At 36.8% G+C, this 12114-nt stretch overlaps 1 protein-coding gene across 2 annotated transcripts in view; it reads right to left on the reverse strand.

Moving 5' to 3' along the window:
• LOC145994955 (organic cation transporter protein-like) overlaps positions 1–12114 on the reverse strand; it is a 206130-nt gene that overhangs the window by 99703 nt on the left and 94313 nt on the right. Inside the window, exon 1 of one of the 2 annotated variants that reach the window (XM_083131485.1) lies at positions 8003–8060. The exons of the other annotated variant lie outside the window; for it this stretch is intronic. The gene's annotated coding sequence lies outside the window, so the exon portion shown is untranslated. Of the gene's footprint in view, positions 1–8002; positions 8061–12114 lie in introns of those variants that run through there. 2 annotated transcript variants of the gene reach the window in all.

Below are 12114 nucleotides of genomic sequence, written 5' to 3' on the forward strand. Positions count from 1 at the left end.
TTCAGTACATTATTTGCTGTTTTAAACTACACGATGCTGTAACGAATTTAAATTACAATAAATGACAAAGACACATCAGACAGACAATTGAGAAAAAGTGGGAATATAATCAAAATGTCCATCAGCTATTCATTGATTTTTAGAAAGCGTATGATTCAGTCAAAAGAGACAAATTATATAATATATTAGTCGAGTTTGGAATACCTAAGAAGCTTGTTAATATGATAGAAGTATGCACCAGTGAAACAGAAAGTAAAAATCGTGTGGTTATTAATATGTCTGACAAATTTAGAATTCATGATGGGTTATAACAAGGAGATGCATTATCTCCATTGCTCTTTAATTTTGTCTTAGAATACGCTGTTAGGGAGGTAAAAGAAACTAACGAAGGACTAAAATTAAACGGTGTGACTCAGCTGTTAGCATATGCAGATGATGTAGACTTACTGGGGGATGATGTAAATACAGTTAAGAATAATGCTAAAATATTTTTCAAAGCAGCTAGAGAGATAGGTTTGGAAGTTAGCAAAGAGAAAACTAAATATATGTTTACAGGCCGAAATCAAGTGTTAGGTAATAATCAAAATCTAATTATTGATAACAACTCGTTTGAACCAGTTTCCAAATTCAAGTACTTAGGAGTAATACTAACAAATGAAAATGGTATTAAAGAGGAAATAAAAAGCAGGCTTAATTCAGGAAATGCATGTTACTTTTCTCTTCACAAAATTTGTCGTCTCGTTTAATATTTAAGGAACTAAAAGTTAAACTATATACAAAACAGTAACATAATTTTGCCTGTAATATTATATGGATGCGAAACTTGGTCCCTTACATTGGAAGAGGAAAATAAATTGAGAGTATTTGAAAATAAGATCCTTAGGAAAATATTTGGGCCTAAATGGGATGAGGAAACGGGTGAGTGGAGAAGGTTACACAATTTAGAAGTACATAATTTGTATTCATGTCCAGATATTATTAGAATTATTAAATCAAGAAGGGTTTAAGAAGACTAGAGAGTTAGTTAGTTAGTTAGTTATAAATGACAAAGATAGCAATATGACACTAATTGCATAAGTTACAAAAGTCGAGGAAGAATTTAAAATGTTAATTTTGATTTAATAGTAATCAGCATTTCGATATGCTTTTGTGTGTGATTATGACACACAGTGGGACCCTCGTGAAGCCAAATTACTCTTGCACAGGGCTATCACCGTGTAAAATAGCTATACTCAGTATTTGACACCTTCATTTTATGTACCCAATATTTAATTCATCCATTGTCATTAATTCTAAATGTTGCCTTCGTCTTCAAGAACACGCAAAAATAGCATTCACAAGAATTTAAAATGACCAAATTATACCGTAATCCATATTTTTGGCTTGAGAGCCTGGAGGAGTATTCAAATTAAAATAACATATCCTTGAAAATGAGAGCTGTTCTTTAACGTCAGCTGGAGGTAAATTAAGTTTCTAGAAGACCTCACACCGAAGGAGAATTCATGTTTAATTATACTCTATCAGCGGTAAGTGAGAGACTTAACATGCATATGAAAAACAGTTTGGCACAGCACAATTTGCGATCACACATGCATAATACGAATAACATTTTGTAAAGAAACGTACGTGGAACATGTATGTGGTCCGTACGGAAGATATCCAGTCATTGTTATTAAAACGATAACAGTTTGCGAAATCTCGATGTAACCTGGCAGCCAAGAACAGTGGACTTTAATACACAGGCGTGAACGATGACGAATTCACTGGACAAGTCAGTCGGGCGGGAGGGGGGGGGGGGAGGTGTCGGGCGCTAGACGCCATTGAATGAGGACGTGTATTGTGCGACCGTCACATTCGCAATGACTAAGTGAGTAGATCAGCGAATCTACATCAAACTTTGCGTTAAGCTTGAACACACGTCCTAGGAAGCGATTTGGGTGATTCAGAAGGCTTTCGGGGAGGATGCTATGAGTGCAGAACAACTTAAAGCGTGTACAAACGCTTAGAAGATTGCAAAAAATCTGTTGAGAGAGATCCACGTTCTGGAGGGGCATTCGATTTGGCGAAACACCTGAGAATGTTGAACGTGGACGGGCCGCAATCAACGAAGATCGGCGACTGACAGTGCGAGAACTAGAAGATTATCTCGGCGATTCCAAAAACTACCGTGTCAAAGATTTTGAAGCAGGATCTTGGTATGAAACGTGTCGCGGCAAAATTCGTTCCGCTGCTTCTGATACCAGAACAGAAGGAGCATCGCGTTGCATTGCCTAATGACGTGCTTCACACCGCTATGAACACCATTTACTCAAAACATCATAACCGAAGATGAATCACGGGCTATGATCCGGAAGCGAGGCCCAATGGAAGCTGACTGGTTCTCCACGCCCGATTATGGTGCGGCAGATTGAACACTGGAAGAGGAGCTGGGAGTGCCTACTCTGAAAAGGACTGAAGCGAGTTGTCCTGTTACAATGTTTTTTGAATCTTCTTCAATAAAAACATATATTTTTCATATTGCATTCCTGGCTATTTCCCGGACAGGCCTTGTAGTTGCAATAATCATGAGTGGAACGTGTAGTGGATCAATCAGTTCTTGTTCACATTAAGCTTACCAAAGCTTCAAAGAAGAAATCGACCTTAAAATCCCCCCTCTTAAACAAACAGTGTGCTCCAATGTGGGTGAAGTTTGTCTTCTAGTTTGAAAACTTTACCACACTTTTTGCACCAAGAGCAAAAATGCCGTGAAAATCAAATATCTAATCGTAATTGCGCGACTCTAAACTCCCACCATAGTTTCTTATTGTATCAAAATTCAAAAGCAATATTTCCATTTCTCTTTTTACAACATAAGATACGTCATTAGTATTAGTATATATATATATATATATATATATATATATATATATATATATATATATATATATATATATATATATATATATATGTATGTATGTATGTATATATAGTTGTTGTAATAGCCCTACGAGAAGACGACCCACTACTGTTCTGTTTATAACGCTTGGCCTTCATTGTTAATGTGCAGATTGTAATTATCTTTGTACATATGATTCTGTATTGTGCAACACGGCCCTATATGCTGTACATGGTATTCATTGCCCTAAAGTTTTCATTGTTGCCACACACAATTTGTATTGTATAGTGACTGAAAGCTTGGTAAAAATTCTACCTGCCAAAATCAAACATTTCATCTCTTTGTTAATAAACTTCTCAATTTTATTTTACATCTTCTGCGATGAACTTACCAAGAATAAAATTGTGTGTGTGGTTTATATGTATTATAATTATGAAATGATGTTAGGAATTATCAGCATAACTGATTGTTACATTTTTTGGTAACACAATTTAGTCTTGTCACCATGTTACAAAAACACTAAATTCGCTGCCTTCGTCAACCATTGAATTTTTTTTTTAAAAAAAAAACTCTTATTGATTGTAACGTTTATCGAGTTGAGTATACCATTAATATTCTGACACATGGTAGTCCAGGCGGCAGGAGAGTGGTGCGGATTACATCACTTCCACAAAAGGCTGGGATTGTGAAAGAACAGATAGGCCTTATCAGTGACGAAAGTGTGGAGCCCTACATCCGCACCCGCCAAATGACTTTGTGGTATTTTACAATGCTACCTTACCCTCAACTTATCATTAAATAAGTTGTGAGGGTAACGCGATATTTTTTAGAAAGAAAGTAATTTGTAACACGTGCCACTTTTAAAAATTCACAATGGATGTCGCTACAACTAGCTCAAAGCTTTGCGTGGAAACTGAGTCAAGTCTCTCGAGCACGGAAGCGATCGTCCGCGACCAGCCAAAGGAAGAATGTTCGTGAATCTCATAGGTAAATCAGCGAATGTGATGTTTTTAGTCACTGACCTAGTTAACTCTCTTAATGCTGCCACTGATCAAAAAGACAAACCTGTTTCTTCGTGCAAAAAAGATAAACTGAGTTTAGGAGACATTGGCCTCAATTACCAATGAAAGGCCACAGAAGAAAGATTAGGCGAATGTTCGCAGTAAAGGGCGATTATCAATTGGTTCGTCCTTAGAAATGAAGTTGATACTTCATGAACATAATTGTGATATCGAGATTGACTTAACCTTAATTGGGTTGTGGACTACCTTATCAATCTAAATTGAAAAAAAATATGAATGCGTGTGTCTGCGTGTGTCCATTCAGTGTAGAGTCATACTTCGAAGCAGTGGCGGCGATTGGGTTCCAGAACTGAGGGGCATGGTGCCAAAACTAAGGGGGGGGGGGAGGACAGTTTACTTTTCCTTCGTATATAAGGTTTTCCATAGTGCGGGGGCACTGCTTCGAAGGTAACCAAACCCGACATGAAGAACTACGATTGTTTTCCGTCTAGTACAAAATAAATAATCACATTGCAGTAGTAAACCAAAGGCCATGGGTTCTATTCTCTGTTAATGCAAAATACGATTAAATCAGTGGATCCCCAAATAGGCATGGTACGCAAACACTGGTTAAAATAAAGGCAGACAACCGAGCGTTAAGCGATGAGATGTCGGTATCGTATGTCGGCATGAGGTATTGAAACCTTACAACACTGTGTACGGTTTCAATAAGGCCAGCCGCACACCGTATCTGACTCGAGCAGTCACGACGCGACGCAACACGACGAGTCACGACGCGATGATACGCAACACGACGGGACGCAAAGAGACACTTTGCTTCCGACAAAACGAAACAAATATTAATTATTCTTATCAGTGTTTTATCTGGAAAGAAATTTTTCGGTACAAGTTAGTTTGTTGTTATTATTTGTTATTGTGTTTATCATAAGAACTGCTCTAAATATTGTGGTATATAAATGATCATTAGACTTCGGATTTTAGGTATTTAACGTATTTTTTTCCTTTGCAGGTAAATGAGAAATAAAAAGTTACATCAGCGTTTCATTAAAAAATGCAACAACTGATGTAGTTTTATAGTGTCCAAAATAACCTATTTTGCTTGTTAGAACCTATTTTATGTTTTTTGTGCCCAAATCAAACCTTTTTCTTAGGTTTTTGTATATTTTTTAAGGTTTTATATTATTGTTACATCACACAGAGGTATTTGTTCTGTTTCGTAAGGAAAAAATTCAATGACTAACTTGTTTGAAACATACTCTAGAGAGCAAAATTGCTAATGATACAAGTATTAGTTCTACAACAATTAGTGGATCATTTTGAAAATGATGCATAGAAATAAACATTTGGTTAGAAAATTAATATTTTTTATGGTTATATATCTATTAACATTTCTCACGGTCCCTTTCAAATTTTGTTTTTAACAATTGTATCTAATTAGTATTTTTCAGGTACTATGAACTATTTTATTTTTTTTGGAACCTACTTCAGGATTCTTTTAGTCTAATTTAATATTTTTAAAACCTATTTTAGGATTTTTAGAACCTATTTTAGAATTTTTTCAGAATTTTTAGAACCTATTTTAGGAACCTAAAATTACATTTTTAGAACCTAAAAATTCGAGGTCTAATGATCATGCATACATGTACTCACACACACACACACACACACACACACACAAAGACACACAAACACACACTTCTTTCGTTAAAATAAAATTATTTTAGTTTAATTCTTACATATAAAAGTTACCGGTACGGCGTGCTGTTGCGTACCGCCTGAAAAAAGCATTGATTTTTATTATTATTGCATCTAAAGTAAATGTATAAACACAAGATCTACGACATCTGTCATTTCAGGAAATTAGGTTCTCATTTGCATCTTAAACGAATAGCACTCACCGCAATATATTATTTTTCCTACATTTCCACTGACAAGAGACAAATTTATGTTTTATCAATTTCATCTATTCTTTACAAGAATTAATGTAACGAAGAATGGACTTTTGTATGGTGCTTTAAATAAATAAAATGGATGTCCAATGTCGCAGCAGAAACTGGGTTTTGCCAGAATGAAGTTCCGGTGCATTGCGGATCACTTTAAACGCTGCTTCCCTCCAAAAAAGGAAAAAAAAGTTTAATTCGCGTGCTGCAACCACATAGTTATTCGAGGAATAAATATTAAACTGCCTGAACATCGTTTTCTTGTACAATTTATGAAATGTTTTGTACATTACAAGATAATTTCTAATAAGTCTATTTCTTTCACGTAATGTAATTCATCTCCTGTGCCACCTTATTCCATAGCACATCAATTTTGTCATTAATAGGAAAGGACTCGCTCATGAACAGAGCGTTTTGTCGCATCGTGCTTCTCCGAAACCAAATTCCCGGGATCTTCACTGTTTTGTCGCAACGTGACTCGAGATGACTCGAGTCAATTGTATCGTCCGGTGTGCGGCAGCTCATAAGAGCCCCATGTTAAACCACAGGGTTTGCAACAAAATGACTCGTCGTGACTCGTCGCGTCGAATCCGGTGTGCGGCTGGTCTGTGTTTAATTATAACTTATAACTAGACCTCGGATTTTAGGTTTTTAACCTATTTTTTTCCTTTACAGGTATGTAAGAAATAATAAGTTACGTCAGCGTTTCGTTAAAAAGCGCAACAACTGATGAAGTTTTATAGTGCCTAAAAAAACCTATTTTGCTTGTTAGAAGCTATTTTAGGTATATGCGCCTAAATCAAGCCTTTTTTAGGTTTTTGTACATTTATAAAGGTTTTACAGGATTTTTATATTACAGAGAGGCAGCTTCTTTGTTTGGTCACGAAAAAATTCATTGACGAATGCGTTTGAAACGTACTCACTGTCGATGTCCCTTCCTCCAAGTCCTTTGTGACTTTTTCAAAGCTCTAAACAAAGCAAAATGTCTGATGCCACTGTTACCTGTACAATCCAAAGTAGTCTGATCTATCTGTGTGGTCTTGCTTACTTTCGAGTCACTTCGGTGCTTTGTGATATTCACGCCTTGCAAACTATCATTTCAGCCTTGAAGTTTGTACCACTGACTATGTTTTTGTTGAAAGATTATTTTCAGCATATAAGATGATCCTGGTAGACAAAATTGCGTACTTCGACTGTGGTTAATATGAAAATATATTTTTCCTAACTATACGGCGAAGAATGGTAAGTTCTGCCATCGCTGTAGGGTTAGGCAACACACATAACGTTATGGAAGATAGTGCATATTTCGGGATATACGTAGGTGTCCCATTTTCATTGCCGGTGACTATACCTAATCAGCATTTTGCAGGAATTTTGAACTATTTTAAGTCTCTTGAACCTACTTCAAGATTTTTCGAGCCTAACGTAAGATTTTTAGGAACTATTTTAGGATTTTTAGAACCTATTTTAAGGTTTTTCGAACCTATTTTAGGTTTTTTTCTAACCTATTTTTGGATTTTTAGAGCCTATTTTAGAAACCTAAAAGCACACTTTTTAGAACCTAAAAATCCGAGGTCTACTTATAAGCTACTTATAAGCTACATAAGCTATTCACTAACAGAACACTTACTGGTGAACTAATTCATAGTCTTTTGTACTATTTGAGATTAAAAAACTGTAAATATATGGAAAAAATCAAGTACTTTTCTACTAATAACATTTGTGTGGTAAAAATTTACTCCAGGCAGAACTGTGTTAACGACTCAATTAGCCTGGAGTGAAGAATGTTACATGTCCAATATGATACTTTTCAGCGTCCTATATAATTTACACTATCCGTGGTCACATCATTATTAGGAAAGTAAGGGGTGAAGGGCTTATAACGAGAATGAGGGTCAATAGGCACTAAAAACTCTAAAAAAGTACCTAAAATACAAAGTAGGCACTAAAATTGGTTAACATTAACAGATTTTTCATCATTTTCCAATTAGGCACTCAAAAAACAGGTATCTTCGAAATAGGGCACTTGTAACTAAAGCAGACACTATAAAATTCATGAAATCCTTCACTGAAATTGCCAGAAACTGTTTTAAAAACGTAAAGACCTACATTTTCTGGCCAAGGAACAAACATTGCATTTTAGGTCAAATCCTCAGACTACTTACGACAAATCGAATCTCCGAGTTCAGCCCATCCGAAGTTTTTCATAAGTTGGAGCCACTCAATACTGATGTAGAAATAAGGTGATAACGGGGCTAACCATAGAAACAAAAGCAAAATGCGGCCTATATATATATAATCATTATGGCTTCTTCTTTCCAAATAGAGCGAAGGACAAGTGGTCGAGATAACTACGTGCATTCTTCTTATCTACACCAAACAGTCTGTTGTCTGTTCTGGGTAACTGGGTAAAATTGGAAATGGAAATAACCATAAAGTGAACTCATTCATACATTTCGCAATAAACTGTAGCTATCACAAAATGATCACCCCATATTACCCCCCCCCCCCACATACACATGTACAGAGGCGCCGACCTCCGTGGCGGAGTGGTTAGCACACGCACTACGACGCCAGAAGTCCCGGTTCGAATACCAGCCTGGACCTGAATGTTCTTTGTGAGTGTCCGTTCATCAGTTTCATCATATCACCACTCATTCTTATCATCGCGATTAACTAAAAGTGGCGAAGTAAAATAAACCAAATCAACCAACACACAGGAGCTGTGAGCTTGAGGGCTACAACTCCAGGCTTCCAGGAGAGGAATATGCGTTCAATACGACAACGCACTACGAGAAAAAAAAATGAAATATATTAAATGTAATGAAATACTTTAAAAAATATAACTAAGTATCTGACATTAGTTATACAAGGTGAGTCACCTAAAATTTCCACCGGAAATATTTCGTGAACATATTGAAAAACATTTTTCGCAGATATATAGGTATGAGAGGGGCTCATGAAATGAATGGACACAATACGTTCAACTATGTAAGGAAGTACGATTTTCAACACAAACTTAGTTTTTTAAAATAGAAACCCCATTTTATTTTCAGCTCATTTGAAAGTCCGGAAAAAATCATTAAGAATGGTCTTTGTTACATTGTAATACGTCAAGTAGTTCTCAAGTAATTGTAACCTGAAGTTGAGCGTGAAGGCGCATCCCCACCATGGCTATCGGCATAGCTGAGAGGAAATGCTGCATTTTTCCTACACTCCCCATAGCTAAGTATCTTCCCGGCCTTTTCAGAGTGTGAAAATACTATTTTACCAGCAACAGTTCTGACGTACGTACACTATCACAAACGCCTTGTTAATTAGTGCACTTAAAAGTTACGCCCTTGCATTATTTGATAAATTTGATATATCGATTTGATGCAAAAAATGTATAAGCTGCAAAGTTTAAAAGTTGAAAACTTGAAGATTTGTCATGACCAAACAAGAAGAGTTGATTGTTTCAATGTACTAAAATTTATGACGTACATAAATGATTGATTGATAGATTGATTTAGTTTATTTTACTTCGCGTTTTGTGTATCTTAGCTAATTTGCGAAGATGCTGATGAGTAATGAAATGATGAAATTGATGAATGGACATTCACAAACAACCAAGCCCGAGCGGGATTCGAACCCGGGATCCTTGGCGTTGCAGCGCGATGTGCTAACCACTCGGCCACAGGGTCCGGAACGTACATAAATGAACGCTAATTAAAAATTAGAAAGATGTTAATGTATTAACATTTATGTATGTAACTGATGGCGGAATGTATAAAATTTATACTTTTTAATTAACAATTATTTGTTAACTCAGAAATATGTATCAGAACCTTTTAGATCAAAGCTTAGTTATATACAAACTACACATTTTATTGTAACCCGCAGTTGCTGGATTGTAACAACTTTCCTAAGCACAACGCATAGTATGCAGAAGAGTAACATGCTTGTTACGATACACGAATGGCGTCAAAAGAGGGATATTATGTTACGACACACGAATCAACTTGTGAGAATGTTTGTTTCAAGCATCAACTTCAGGTTACAATTACTTGAGAACTACTTGACGTATTACAATGTAACAAACTCCATTCTTAATTATTTTTTTCCGTACTTTCAAATGAGCTGAAAATAAAATGGGGTTTCCATAAAAAAACTAAGTTTGTGTTGAAAATCGTACTTCCTTACGTAGTTGAACGTATTGTGTCCACTAATTTCATGAGCACCTAACATACCTATATATCTGCAAAAGCAGTTTTTCAACATTTATTGTTGTGCACGAAATATTTCCGGTGGTAACTTTAGGTGACTCATCCGGTATATAAAATCAGAAGTACCAATTGATCAAATAGGGTGTTTCAAAAGGCTCGTGACTCTTGCACATCTGTAGATTAACCTCAACAATTAGGAACCAGGGCTCGAAATGGACCGGAACGGCGTTCCGGTTTGCGAATACAGGAATAATTGGGACCTTCTAGTTCCATCTCGTCAGAAATGACAACTGGCAGCTCCGATCCGCTTAACTTTTTTAAAGTTTTTTCACTACATGTTCCTTTTCCGTGTGAACTAAATTATTAATACTCTTTAATAGTCTGTATCATAGCATTCACATAAAATCCCCCTCTCCCACGGAGGGGCCTAGCAGAGTTGTGACATCATACTTAAAGCCTTTGTTGGCTTCTTTCTGGTTTTCATTTTCACCTTTTATTTGTTAATTATTATCATTTTTCGTATTTATCTTGTGGATTCGATTCTTCTGACATATTAACCCAACCGCTAAATTTCAAATCAGCCAAACAGTAAACCCAATCCCTGATCATCTTTCAATTTGCAAAGATTGATTTTCAATATGTTTTATTAAAACAGAATATTGAGGATTTCAAAAAAACTTTTCCCAGTTGGGCGAGCCGACAACCATCCATGATTTCAGACTGTTTAAATTTTAAAATAGGAAGAAAATGAATTTGATACTATTTGATGTTTATGCAAATATGTTAATACAAGTTGTTATTTCGTCGCTCTATACCGCGTTTGTTACAACCTGTCCCGGTTCCCGCGCTAGTTGCTCCCTGTTTTTTCTCGGTGCTGGGGAAAGTCAAAGCCAGGCAGCCAATTAAAATACGCAACGTCGCAACAGCGTCTACGTAAGCGCCTCTCTTCTGGCTTTCATTCGCTCCTCGCTGCCCAGCAGACAATTTTTTCCTCGTTTCTCATTGGCACCGAAACTGTTGAGCGCTCCCTAGCGCGGGAAGCGGGACAGGTTCTACCAAACGCGGTATAGTAACCAAACAAAACGCTATTTTAACGAAAAAATGCGTTCCGTTTAGTGAAATTTTCCATTTTTCTCGGCCTCCTCGATGCCGCAGTGGTAGTGTCGCCGCCTTGCAATCAAGGGGTCCCGGGTTCGATACCCGGTGGAGGCACACAGTGGTTCGGATTAGTGTTGCTGACGGGACGGGACATGTCCCGTCTCGTCTCGTGTCTCGTCTCGAAAACGAGACGAGACACGAGACGGAACAAGCCTTTTGAAATTCGAGACGGGACGAGACGGAATGCCTTTCTCGTCTCGTTTTCGAGACGAGACACGAGACGGGACGGGACGGCTTTTGAAAAGTCTCGTCTCGTCTCGTCTCGAATGTCTCGAAAAAATAAAAGCAAAATATTTAATCAGTTGCAAATACTTGTTTGCTTGGAAAAAGGTATTTCAATTAGAAACGTTGATAAGCGCGTGTTAAGTCAAAAGAAGACTATTCTAGAGAGAGGAATGAATGAATGAATACCTAAACTTATTTTCTATACTCTTTCGAAACACAGGGTTACTCCCCATTTATTTTTCAATTCATTCCAGGTTAATAATTTTATGTTACGATAGTACTCCAGATACTAATACAATTCTGAATAACATCAAGTAAAAGGGCAGGTAGAGAAGATGGAAGGAGGGGCCAAAAGATCGTGGAGTATCTGAGTCCGAGATTTATCTTGTAAACATAGTCTCAGCTCTATAGGTTGGAAAGATAAACGGACCGACGGATAGGGTTTATTATTATTATTTAATTTTTACATCAAAGGGTGTACAGAAGTGAATGTTATTAGGAAGTAGGAAAAACATTGTGGGAAACATGGCAGTACAAATTGATAAGGAGTTGTTGGGAAAGTTATTAAGGTGTCCAAGATATTAGCAGGACTAAGAGCAAGAGATAATTAGGGACAAATAATCTTGCATTATCCCACTCCGAACAGCTGAGAGCTAAAGAGGAGGAGAAAATACGGGTATTATGGAAAT

This window comes from Lepisma saccharinum, chromosome 11, assembly GCF_977018435.1.
Source record: "Lepisma saccharinum chromosome 11, izLepSacc3.1, whole genome shotgun sequence".
NCBI lineage: Eukaryota > Metazoa > Arthropoda > Insecta > Zygentoma > Lepismatidae > Lepisma > Lepisma saccharinum.